The sequence below is a fragment of the Nannospalax galili genome, unplaced genomic scaffold (assembly GCF_000622305.1).
Source record: "Nannospalax galili isolate Female #2095 unplaced genomic scaffold, S.galili_v1.0 scaffold1093, whole genome shotgun sequence".
NCBI classification, from domain to species: Eukaryota; Metazoa; Chordata; class Mammalia; order Rodentia; family Spalacidae; genus Nannospalax; species Nannospalax galili.
In genome coordinates, this window is record NW_008333777.1 from 837,074 (window position 1) to 845,764 (window position 8,691).

Below are 8,691 nucleotides of genomic sequence, written 5' to 3' on the forward strand. Positions count from 1 at the left end.
TCTCGATCTTCTACGCTGGTGCGCTCCTCTCCCGCAGATACGCTTGTCTCTTTCTCTCTTCCCTTTCTCTCTCTCTCTCTCTCTCTCTCTCTCTCTCTCTCTCTCTCTCTCTCTCTCTCTCTCTCTCTCCTGTGACCTGATCATCTCTGCCACGTCTTCTCCCTACCATGATGGACCAAAAGCAATCCCTCCTCCTTTAGGTTGTTGTGCTCAGGTATTTTGTCACAGCAAGGAAAAACTGACTAAAACAGTTGGTGTGTTAGAATCTAAACACCCCAGAGCCTACACAATTAAAGTCCAAAGTCAGTAGCTGCTGAGAGAACTCTAGGGGATGCCAGAGAACTTCATGAGTGACATCATCAGAGCAGTCGCCTGGAGGGCCTAACGCATGCCCAGCAAATGCCAGGTACTCCATACACCACTCTAGTGAGTGTCAGTGGTTACTGACACTGGGTGTCATAGGCCAGTGACTCATAGCAAGAGGCCACCAGACCCATCATGTTTACCAAATATAGAAAACATAAGAGACCATGGCCAGTCTACCCTTGAGGAGAAAAGAGGGTGTGCTTTGTCCCTAAGGCCAGTTCATACGGGATGAGGTGGAGAACTAGGTCATACCCCCACTAGATGGTCAGCAGCTAAGGGGACTGCTCTCTTACCTCACTCAAGCCTTTCATGTAGAGCACGCCTGCTGGTTTTGTGTAAATACCATTTTACAAAGAACGGTCCATGATCTGCTGCCCTCACCTTAGAGCTCATTGGAAATTTGGAATCTTGGGCCTCACCTTTGATCTTCTAATTCACAGTCTTCAGCCTAAGGAGATCCCTGGGTTATCCTAGAGGACACTGAAGAGTGTGTTCTGCTCTGTAATGACAGAATTCGCAGCATCCATCAGCACTTGGCAGTGCATATTTCTCAGCACCTAATACCTGAGATGATCATCTTATAAAAGAAAAGGGTTATTTGGCTCCTGGTTTTAAAGATGTCAGTATTCAGCTTCTTGGCTATGTTGCTGGTCGTTCCTTGGGGAGGCAGCACCGCATAGTGGGGGCCTGTGTAGAGCAAACTGCTCACCTATAGGCCAGAAAGAAAAAACTCAGAACTGGCTTGGAACCCATTATCCTTTCAAGGGCACACCCCCAGTGGCTTGCACTCTTTCCTGTAGGTGCCACTCCGTAAAGCCCCCCGCCCCCCAGTAGCTCCATTTAGAGACCAAGCCTTTAACACATAGGCCTTTGAGGATATTCCAAATGTAAACTGTAGGCTGAGTGCACAGACAGACAGCCACACCCCTCCTGTAGACTCATTAATACTGATGGCCTGCCCCAAAAGAGAGGGTGACAGCCTGGTGGCCTCATACCCTCCAGTCAGGTGACTGCACAGATGAAGTCCTTCAGTTAAAACAGGACCACAGTGATGCTCTGCCAGGTGAAAACACTCGACTAAATCCTGCTGTGATAACAGAATAGGGATTTAAGTCAGCCTCCCTTTTCCCTTTCTTCAGCATGTACCATACTTTACGCTGTAAAGTAGAACCAGAACCTTCTGCTTGTCTTAACTATTGGAAGGCAGGATGGGGGCTGGGGTCCCACAGAATGACAGCTGGCATCAGCTATCAACTCGTCAGAAATCAGACGTTCAAAGACAGTTTAATTCACTGGGGTGGTGTTAGCTTTACTCTAAGCTCTACACTGTTTTCATCAGGTCTAAATCTGAGGCATTTACAGACCACACATAAAAACCACAAAGAGGCCATAGGCCCTGATCCTAGTAAGTCTCCACCCTCAATGGAAAAAAACCTAGCACATTCCCATGCTGTGAGCCCCAAAGCCTCACCCCAAATCAGTCCTTACCTGAGGGCCTTAACATTTTTTTGGCTGGCATTTAGCTTCACTTAATTTTAAGGTTATGACTATTGTTTTGTTTTTGTTTGAGGACCTTGGGAGTTGAGACAAGGTATCACTATGCAGCCCAGGCTGGCCTAAGCTATCAGTCTCCTGCTTCAGCTTCCTAACCGCAGGGCATGTGTCACTGTGTCTGATTTAGCATTGTTTTCTGGCAAACAGGATACAAAGCTAGTTTTGGGAAGCAAGCAACTCCAGAGCTCTGAGATGCCACAGAAATGGCCAACATGCCTCTATTCCCATGTGTGAACTAGAAACCGCAAAAATATTTCATAAAGCTCTAAGGATGCAGTGAGCTAACCTGGGGCCACACCCACCTGGATCCTGACAAATGTGCAGTGACTGGCAGCTACCTTCCCATTTCCTTTTTCCTGAGGATAGCCCACTAATTTTCTGAAGGTTGTGAGCCCCTGAGGAGTACCACTGGACACTCAACCCAGAAGGTGGAGCTGAGGAATGTGTTAAAGGCACAACCCAACAAAAGGCAGAGGGGATGAGCTCAAGAGGGAGTGCTGCCCCAGGCCTGGCTGTAAGCTTGCCTTCTAAGGGAGGCTCTTGGCTATGCTCAGAGGGCTCTGAAATGCTCTGATGGGGCATGGGGCTGACAGAGCCCACACAGATGCCTGATCTTCTGCTTCATCCAGGTCGGGGAACTGTCTACACCTTAGCTGCCTCCCACAACAGAAGCTGAAAATGGGATGCAGCCATGTCCCCAGCTTCCCTTGCAGCTATGACCAACCACCAAACGCTCCTCACCAAGGACTGACTCAGGAGCCAGGCCCTATAATGAATGGGCTCTGCTGAGACCATCCTGGGCTATGCTGCTTGGCTCTGTCAGAGCCAGAGTGGGACTGCTTCCAGCAGCAATGATGACAACAGCTTCAGGAGTTATTCTGGGGACTGACTCTGGACAGACGAACCTGATTCCCCATGTGTTCCCCAATTCCACTAGAAGGTTCTCTGTTTAAATTTGACTCTGTGGCTGGAACTAAGAGTCCTACAAGGAAGTATCTCACAGTGTTCTTCTATAGAGAAATCAGAGTATGTGCGCAGGAAGATCCCCACTGCCACCCCTGTCGCTCTGCTCCACGGGTGCGCCTCAGAGACTACCAGAGTCCATGACTGTGTAACAGGTTCTGGTGAAAGGCAGATAAGATAACTTGGGATTATATTTTGTGTGACTCTTTTCTATTCCATTTTTATAGCAATATATATATATTTATTATTATTATGTTTTGTATAAGTAGCAGTCTATGATGGATTGAGGGAGAAAAAGAAACGTACTGTTCTTCCACCAGAGATGACTCTTCACCACTGCTGGGCTACTGCACACCAACACAGGCAGGTGGTCAGTGAGCCAGGTTACAGCTCTGAGTGGGTCCAGCTGCAGATGTGAGCTCCCTCTGGATACACATGTCTTGGGAAGCTGTACCCTTCTTTCTCCCCAGGGAAGAAATCTCTCATACTAGGTGAATTCCAGATCTTCAGGGGTCTTTTGTTTCCAGGCAGACTAGTAGGAAGTATCATTAGTCCCCAGAAACACAAGGGAAACTTTATGTTCTCCCTAGGATCAATATAGGTGACTCAATGTCAACTCAATCCCATATCTACCCTAGTAGTACTGTCCCCATATGACTAAACCCCAGAGAACTTTTAAGGTTCAAGTGCTTAAACAGGACACGGACAATTTCTCCTCCCCTTTAAATCTTTCATAAACTATATCTAATAGTTTATAGTTCCAAAAATTGTTGAAGGATATTTATGAACTTTCAATTATTATTATTATTATTGTTTATTATCACATGTATACTGTGGGGTGTGTGTGTGTGTGTGTTTGTGTGTGTGTGTGTGTGTGTGTTTGTTAGAGAACAACTCTGGAGTTGGTTCTCTCTTTCCATCTTTATGTGGGTTCTGGGGACTGAACTCAGGCTGTGCAGCTTGTGACAGGCAGCTGACTGGCGTTACTCTCTAAAGTGCTTACCATTCTCTGAAGTTATTAAGTCTGTTCCTTTGTCTATCCCTTTCTTCAGAATTCAGGCTCCAGAAGGGCAGGGACCTGTCTGTCCTGGTTACCATTATATCTTTCATGCCTAAAATCATCACCTGCATGTAAAGACGTTCTGCCCATATTATGGTTGGATGAATGTGTGAGTGAAGGGATGACTGGGTGAGCAGGTAAGGAGCCACTGGAAACTGAACTGTATTTTCTAAACTTAAAAAACCTTTGCTTTGGGAAAATTCCAACATTCCCTGAAGCAAAGATATTTAGAGAGCTGCCCACCAACACTGGAGGCCACTCCTAGACCAGGTCAGCTGTCTGGATGGACAGAGCCACTGTGACCTGAAAGCCTATGTTATGCAAAGAGAGAAGCAGTGGGGGGGGGGCGCGTGGGGGCGCTCCCTGCCGCTGCAATGCTCCCACAAATCATCCAAGATGCTCCATCATTTTTAAGTCCCTGACAGTGGCCACAGGAACCAGAAGGACATTCAGGCATAATTTACATACTGCCAAGCTCCTTAAAGCCTTTGAATAAAGCCCCCATAGCCCCCAGGCACTATTTTTGAGGAGAAGGACATCAAGTGACATTAAATAGAGTCTGTTCCCACAACACCAGGGAGAGGAAGCCTCGCCCACCACTTGCTGACATCTGTGACTGTTTTAAAGGACACTTGCAGTCAGGCGTCTCCAAGGAAGCCAGCATCACAAGGGGCACGCACACCTGCCCTACCCACTTCGAAGGGCTCCACCACTAGCAGGTATTGGTGCTCAGACTGGCTTCCTTTTCCAGATTCCAGCCGTAAAGAGCATTTTAATCTCACACCACTGGGAGGGAGCTCACGAGGGCACTTTGCATTCTGCCTGTAGGTATTCATTTACATTTAGCCCTAACATGGCTATAATCCTAATAATGGGTGGGCAAAGCAGCAGTCATTGGAGGGGCTGAATTCAAACCGACAGATCAGATGGGTGTCAGAAGTATGCTTTATCAAAATGGCCAGGGTGAATTTTCATAATCTGACAAAACAGAAACAAAACAGGCAGGAAAGCAAGGCCTCTGACACTCGCCACTTAATACCTCCCAGGGCCAGGGAAAACTGCGCCTCCTTATTACTCTGTTCTGCTCTGTTTTCTGCATGACTCAGGGGACTCTACACAGCAGAGTCAAATAAAATACCCAGAAAGAACAGCCCGGCCTCTGAAGAACCAGCCGCTCCCATGTCTACAGTGCTCTGGAGCCTTTAGGAGCATGGCCTAAGGCATGCCCCGACCTAGGACCCACATAAGTAACTCACCGGGCTTGGCTCATGCATAGCCTGCCATGTTCTCAGATTTCTTTATTAGAACGGCGGACTCCCCAGACCAAGCATTGCTTCTACTCTGGCCACTGCACTGTTCGTTCCCTCCACCCTCAACACTGAGCCAGGCGATAACACACTCCAGGAAATAACTAATTTGATTAATTGCTAGAAGCTAGGAAGTGAATGCCAATGTTTCCCAGTGGCATCTCCCATGCCCAACGTGTTACTCAATGTAGTGAATGGATAAATGAATGGATGGGCAGATGAACCGAGAATGATATTTTGATCACATTATATCATTTGATCCCCACAACAACCCTGTGAAGTCATGACAATAATAGCTAACACTTGCATTGTAATTACATGCCAGCCACCATCCTAAATTCTTCATACATATTAACTCTTTTAGCCCCCCGGAACCCTATGAAATAAGAACTATTATTATCTCCATTAGCAGACGAAGGAACTCTTGGAGGCAGCAAAGCTAGCTCCTTGCTAGATCCTGGCCAGCACTGTACATCTCCACTAGCTACATTTAACAAAGCAGGGAACAGAGGGCCATGGTATTAATTTAAACAAGTTCACCTACAACACGAACACAAACCAAGCCTAGTCCTACATTCCCTGGTCACTGTTAAATGACACAGTCAAGATGTAAAACTGAAAGTCAACTCTGACTCCACACTCTCAATACCCAAACAGCACATGTGCCAGAAGACTGGTCCCTGCATAAAGTATCTGAGATGAGCCAAAGAAAAGGTTGAAATCATGGGTGCTGGTCTGCCTAGCCCACTTCCCCCAAACTGGACGTGTTTTGAGGTCCAGGGTAGAAAGAAAAAACAAAAGCAAACCTGGGAAACAGAGCCTTCACTTCAACACACTTGAAATCACATGCTTTGGTTGCAGAAGGAAGCACTGACTGGCAGCCTGGTGTTCGGTTCTGTGCATCCTGCACAGCCCAGGAAAAGGCTGGAGCCAGGCCTGAGCAAAACTCTGCAGAACTCAGGCATTAGAAGCACCAAGGACTAACCAGTGCTCAGAGGAGGTCTTCTTTGGAGGGTAAAAATGTGAAAGAGGCTGGGGGAAGTTGGGAAATTCTTGAGATCAGAGCAGAATGGTGGTTTGTAAGTGGGGGGGGGGCAAAGAGAAGACAGGAGGTCCTCTTAACATTACTACATGAGCTTGGAGGAGTTCAGGTTTCTAACTAAAAGGAAAGAAGGGAGACAGACTTGGAGCTAGGATTGTTACTGTGACTGGACAGGAGAAAAACTGGGAGAAAGTACAGCAATTAATGATGCAGGTTTGAAGAGGAGAGACTACAGGATTGATCTGATTTGATCATGGGGACCCAGTAAAGTTACTACTCTGACTTCAGCACCAAGAAGGAACATGACTCCCATGAGGAGGAAAATCCCCCCTTAAACATCAGTAGAGAGCAACTCAGAGAGCCAGAGCTCAGCTGAGTCCCCTAAGTGAATGACAGCAGGCCTTGCTGATAGGCCAACTCCAGTTCCCTAGAAAGTTCTGAAATCAGACCTGGCCATGTCATTTTCCTACCAAAATGAAATCAAAAGTGCTTTGGCCCCCATGAACACCAGCAGGGAGAAGCCACCCACTGAGCAAGTTTTCAAGGCTTGCAGCCTTTTTGTAGAGCCAATATCTCTGAAAACATTTGACTTGTTCTTTAAAAATGGAAGTTCTACTTTAGAAAGAAAAGTAGCAGTGCAATTGAAGGGGGAAGAAAACTTCTGGGGGCGATTTGCTTAGTCCACCTCTGGGTTCGCATGGGGGTGGCTGAAGAGGATCCCCTTTAGGAATGAAAATGGTCCCTGGTGGGTCCCCGGTCATCCTCAAATGCGCACACATCAGAATGGGGGCCCTGGAGACCTCACTCTCAATTTCAGCTGAAGGCACTCAGTGAGAACCAATCACTCTTCGTGGATCCTCGGGACCTACTTCTTAATGCTGGAGGGGGATCTGCATCCTGCTGGGTTTTCTAAACATCCCACTTACTAGTTCCAAGAATTAGCTACACGCTATTGCTTAGTGGTAATTTTTTTTTTCTCGCTCAGAAAACCGCAAAGGGATTTAACCAAGAGGAAGCAAAGGTTTTCTTTTTATAAATTCGATTAGTCTTTTCCACTTTCTCTGCCCCTGGACGTTTCCTCCGGGAGGAATTTTACACCCCTTAGCGAGGCACTGCTCCTTGCGAGGCTCGGTGAATTGAAGCACACCGTGGACATAAAGTAAAAGTCTCCAGCTTTTGCGGTCGCCAGCCGGGTCAGTTTCTAAGTGCCGGTGTGGGAGAGGAAGACGAAGTTTGCGGCGCCAGACAGTAGGGGAACCTTGACCTGAGTGGAATCCCGCCTCCGCTAGCAGCCTCTGAATTTCCCTCCTGAGCCAGCACCTGGATGTTGCAGAGGCACGGGTCTACCTCGGAGGTGGGTGACAGGAGGCCGCCCCGAAACTGCGTTTTAATCACCCGGCCAGGACTGCGAGATCAAAGAGCGTACAGATCCCTCAGCCAGGGTGGAGACACCCACTCTGCTCTCGCAAGTTCAAAGCCCCGCCAGGGTCCGAGGGAGGGGAAGTTAGGATTTGCGAGACAGCATATTGCTTAGGAAAAGAACCTGCGAAACTCCCAGGAAAGCAGAGTCCCAGGCTTGGAAAAGGCAGAATTCCACAGATGCTTTCCAAATTTGGTTTTCACTTTATGTCACCGCCCCCCCACACAGCGCCCCAAGTCCAGAAAAGAACTCTAAAAGTTGGAGTTGGACACGCCACCTCTGTCTTCTGTTCCTCCCACCTCTCACCCCGGCAGGCTTCCAGACAAGAAAAATACAAATAAACCCCAGGTGGTTAATGTGGGTGCATCCAGGTGCCCCATCCCCAAACACATAAACGCACGCGCGCGCGTGTATGGGCACACACGCGCGCGCGCGCGCACCCCCCCACCCCCCCTACCCCGCCCCCAGACTCGGCACACAAAGCTCACCACCCACTTGGTCCCACCCACCTCCGGGGAGGGGAGGGACTGGGAACCTGATCTCCCGGCTCCTGCCCAGAACGTTTCCCCATCAATAATGTTGATACCATCGAAGTGCCTGTTCCCCGCCCCCGGGGCGCCGTTGCCGCCTTTTTGCCGCTTTTTGCCTGGTGCAGGAAAACGAAACCTCTTCCACTGCGCCTGGAGTCTCGGCCTGGGGCCAGCAGGGCCTAGCCCTGGAAGTTTTGGGACCGAAGGCGTGGGCAGGGGACTTGAGGATGACCTCCACTTCTGGGGTAGGGTGCTCCACCGGCATAGGCCGAATCGGAAAGGGGGTCGGAGACCTAGACAAGGCCTCACACCAGGTACCATCCCAGACTGGAGTCAGACTGGGCCAGAATTAGTCAATTTTACGGGCAGCAGAACCAGGCCTCAGAATGGGAAGCTTTTATGCCACTACCCCTTCCTAAGACTGACGGCTGAACCAAGCAGCCGGAAAC

At 48.7% G+C, this 8,691-nt stretch overlaps 2 long non-coding RNA genes across 3 annotated transcripts in view; both read right to left on the reverse strand.

Moving 5' to 3' along the window:
• LOC115069503 overlaps positions 1-862 on the reverse strand; it is a 31,862-nt gene extending 31,000 nt beyond the window's left edge. Inside the window, exon 1 of the long non-coding RNA XR_003848767.1 lies at positions 786-862. This is a non-coding gene — a long non-coding RNA (uncharacterized LOC115069503). The remainder of the gene's footprint in view (positions 1-785) is intronic.
• The window catches only part of LOC115069501, a 156,056-nt gene that overhangs the window by 144,591 nt on the left and 2,774 nt on the right, over positions 1-8,691 (reverse strand). The window lies entirely within an intron of this gene.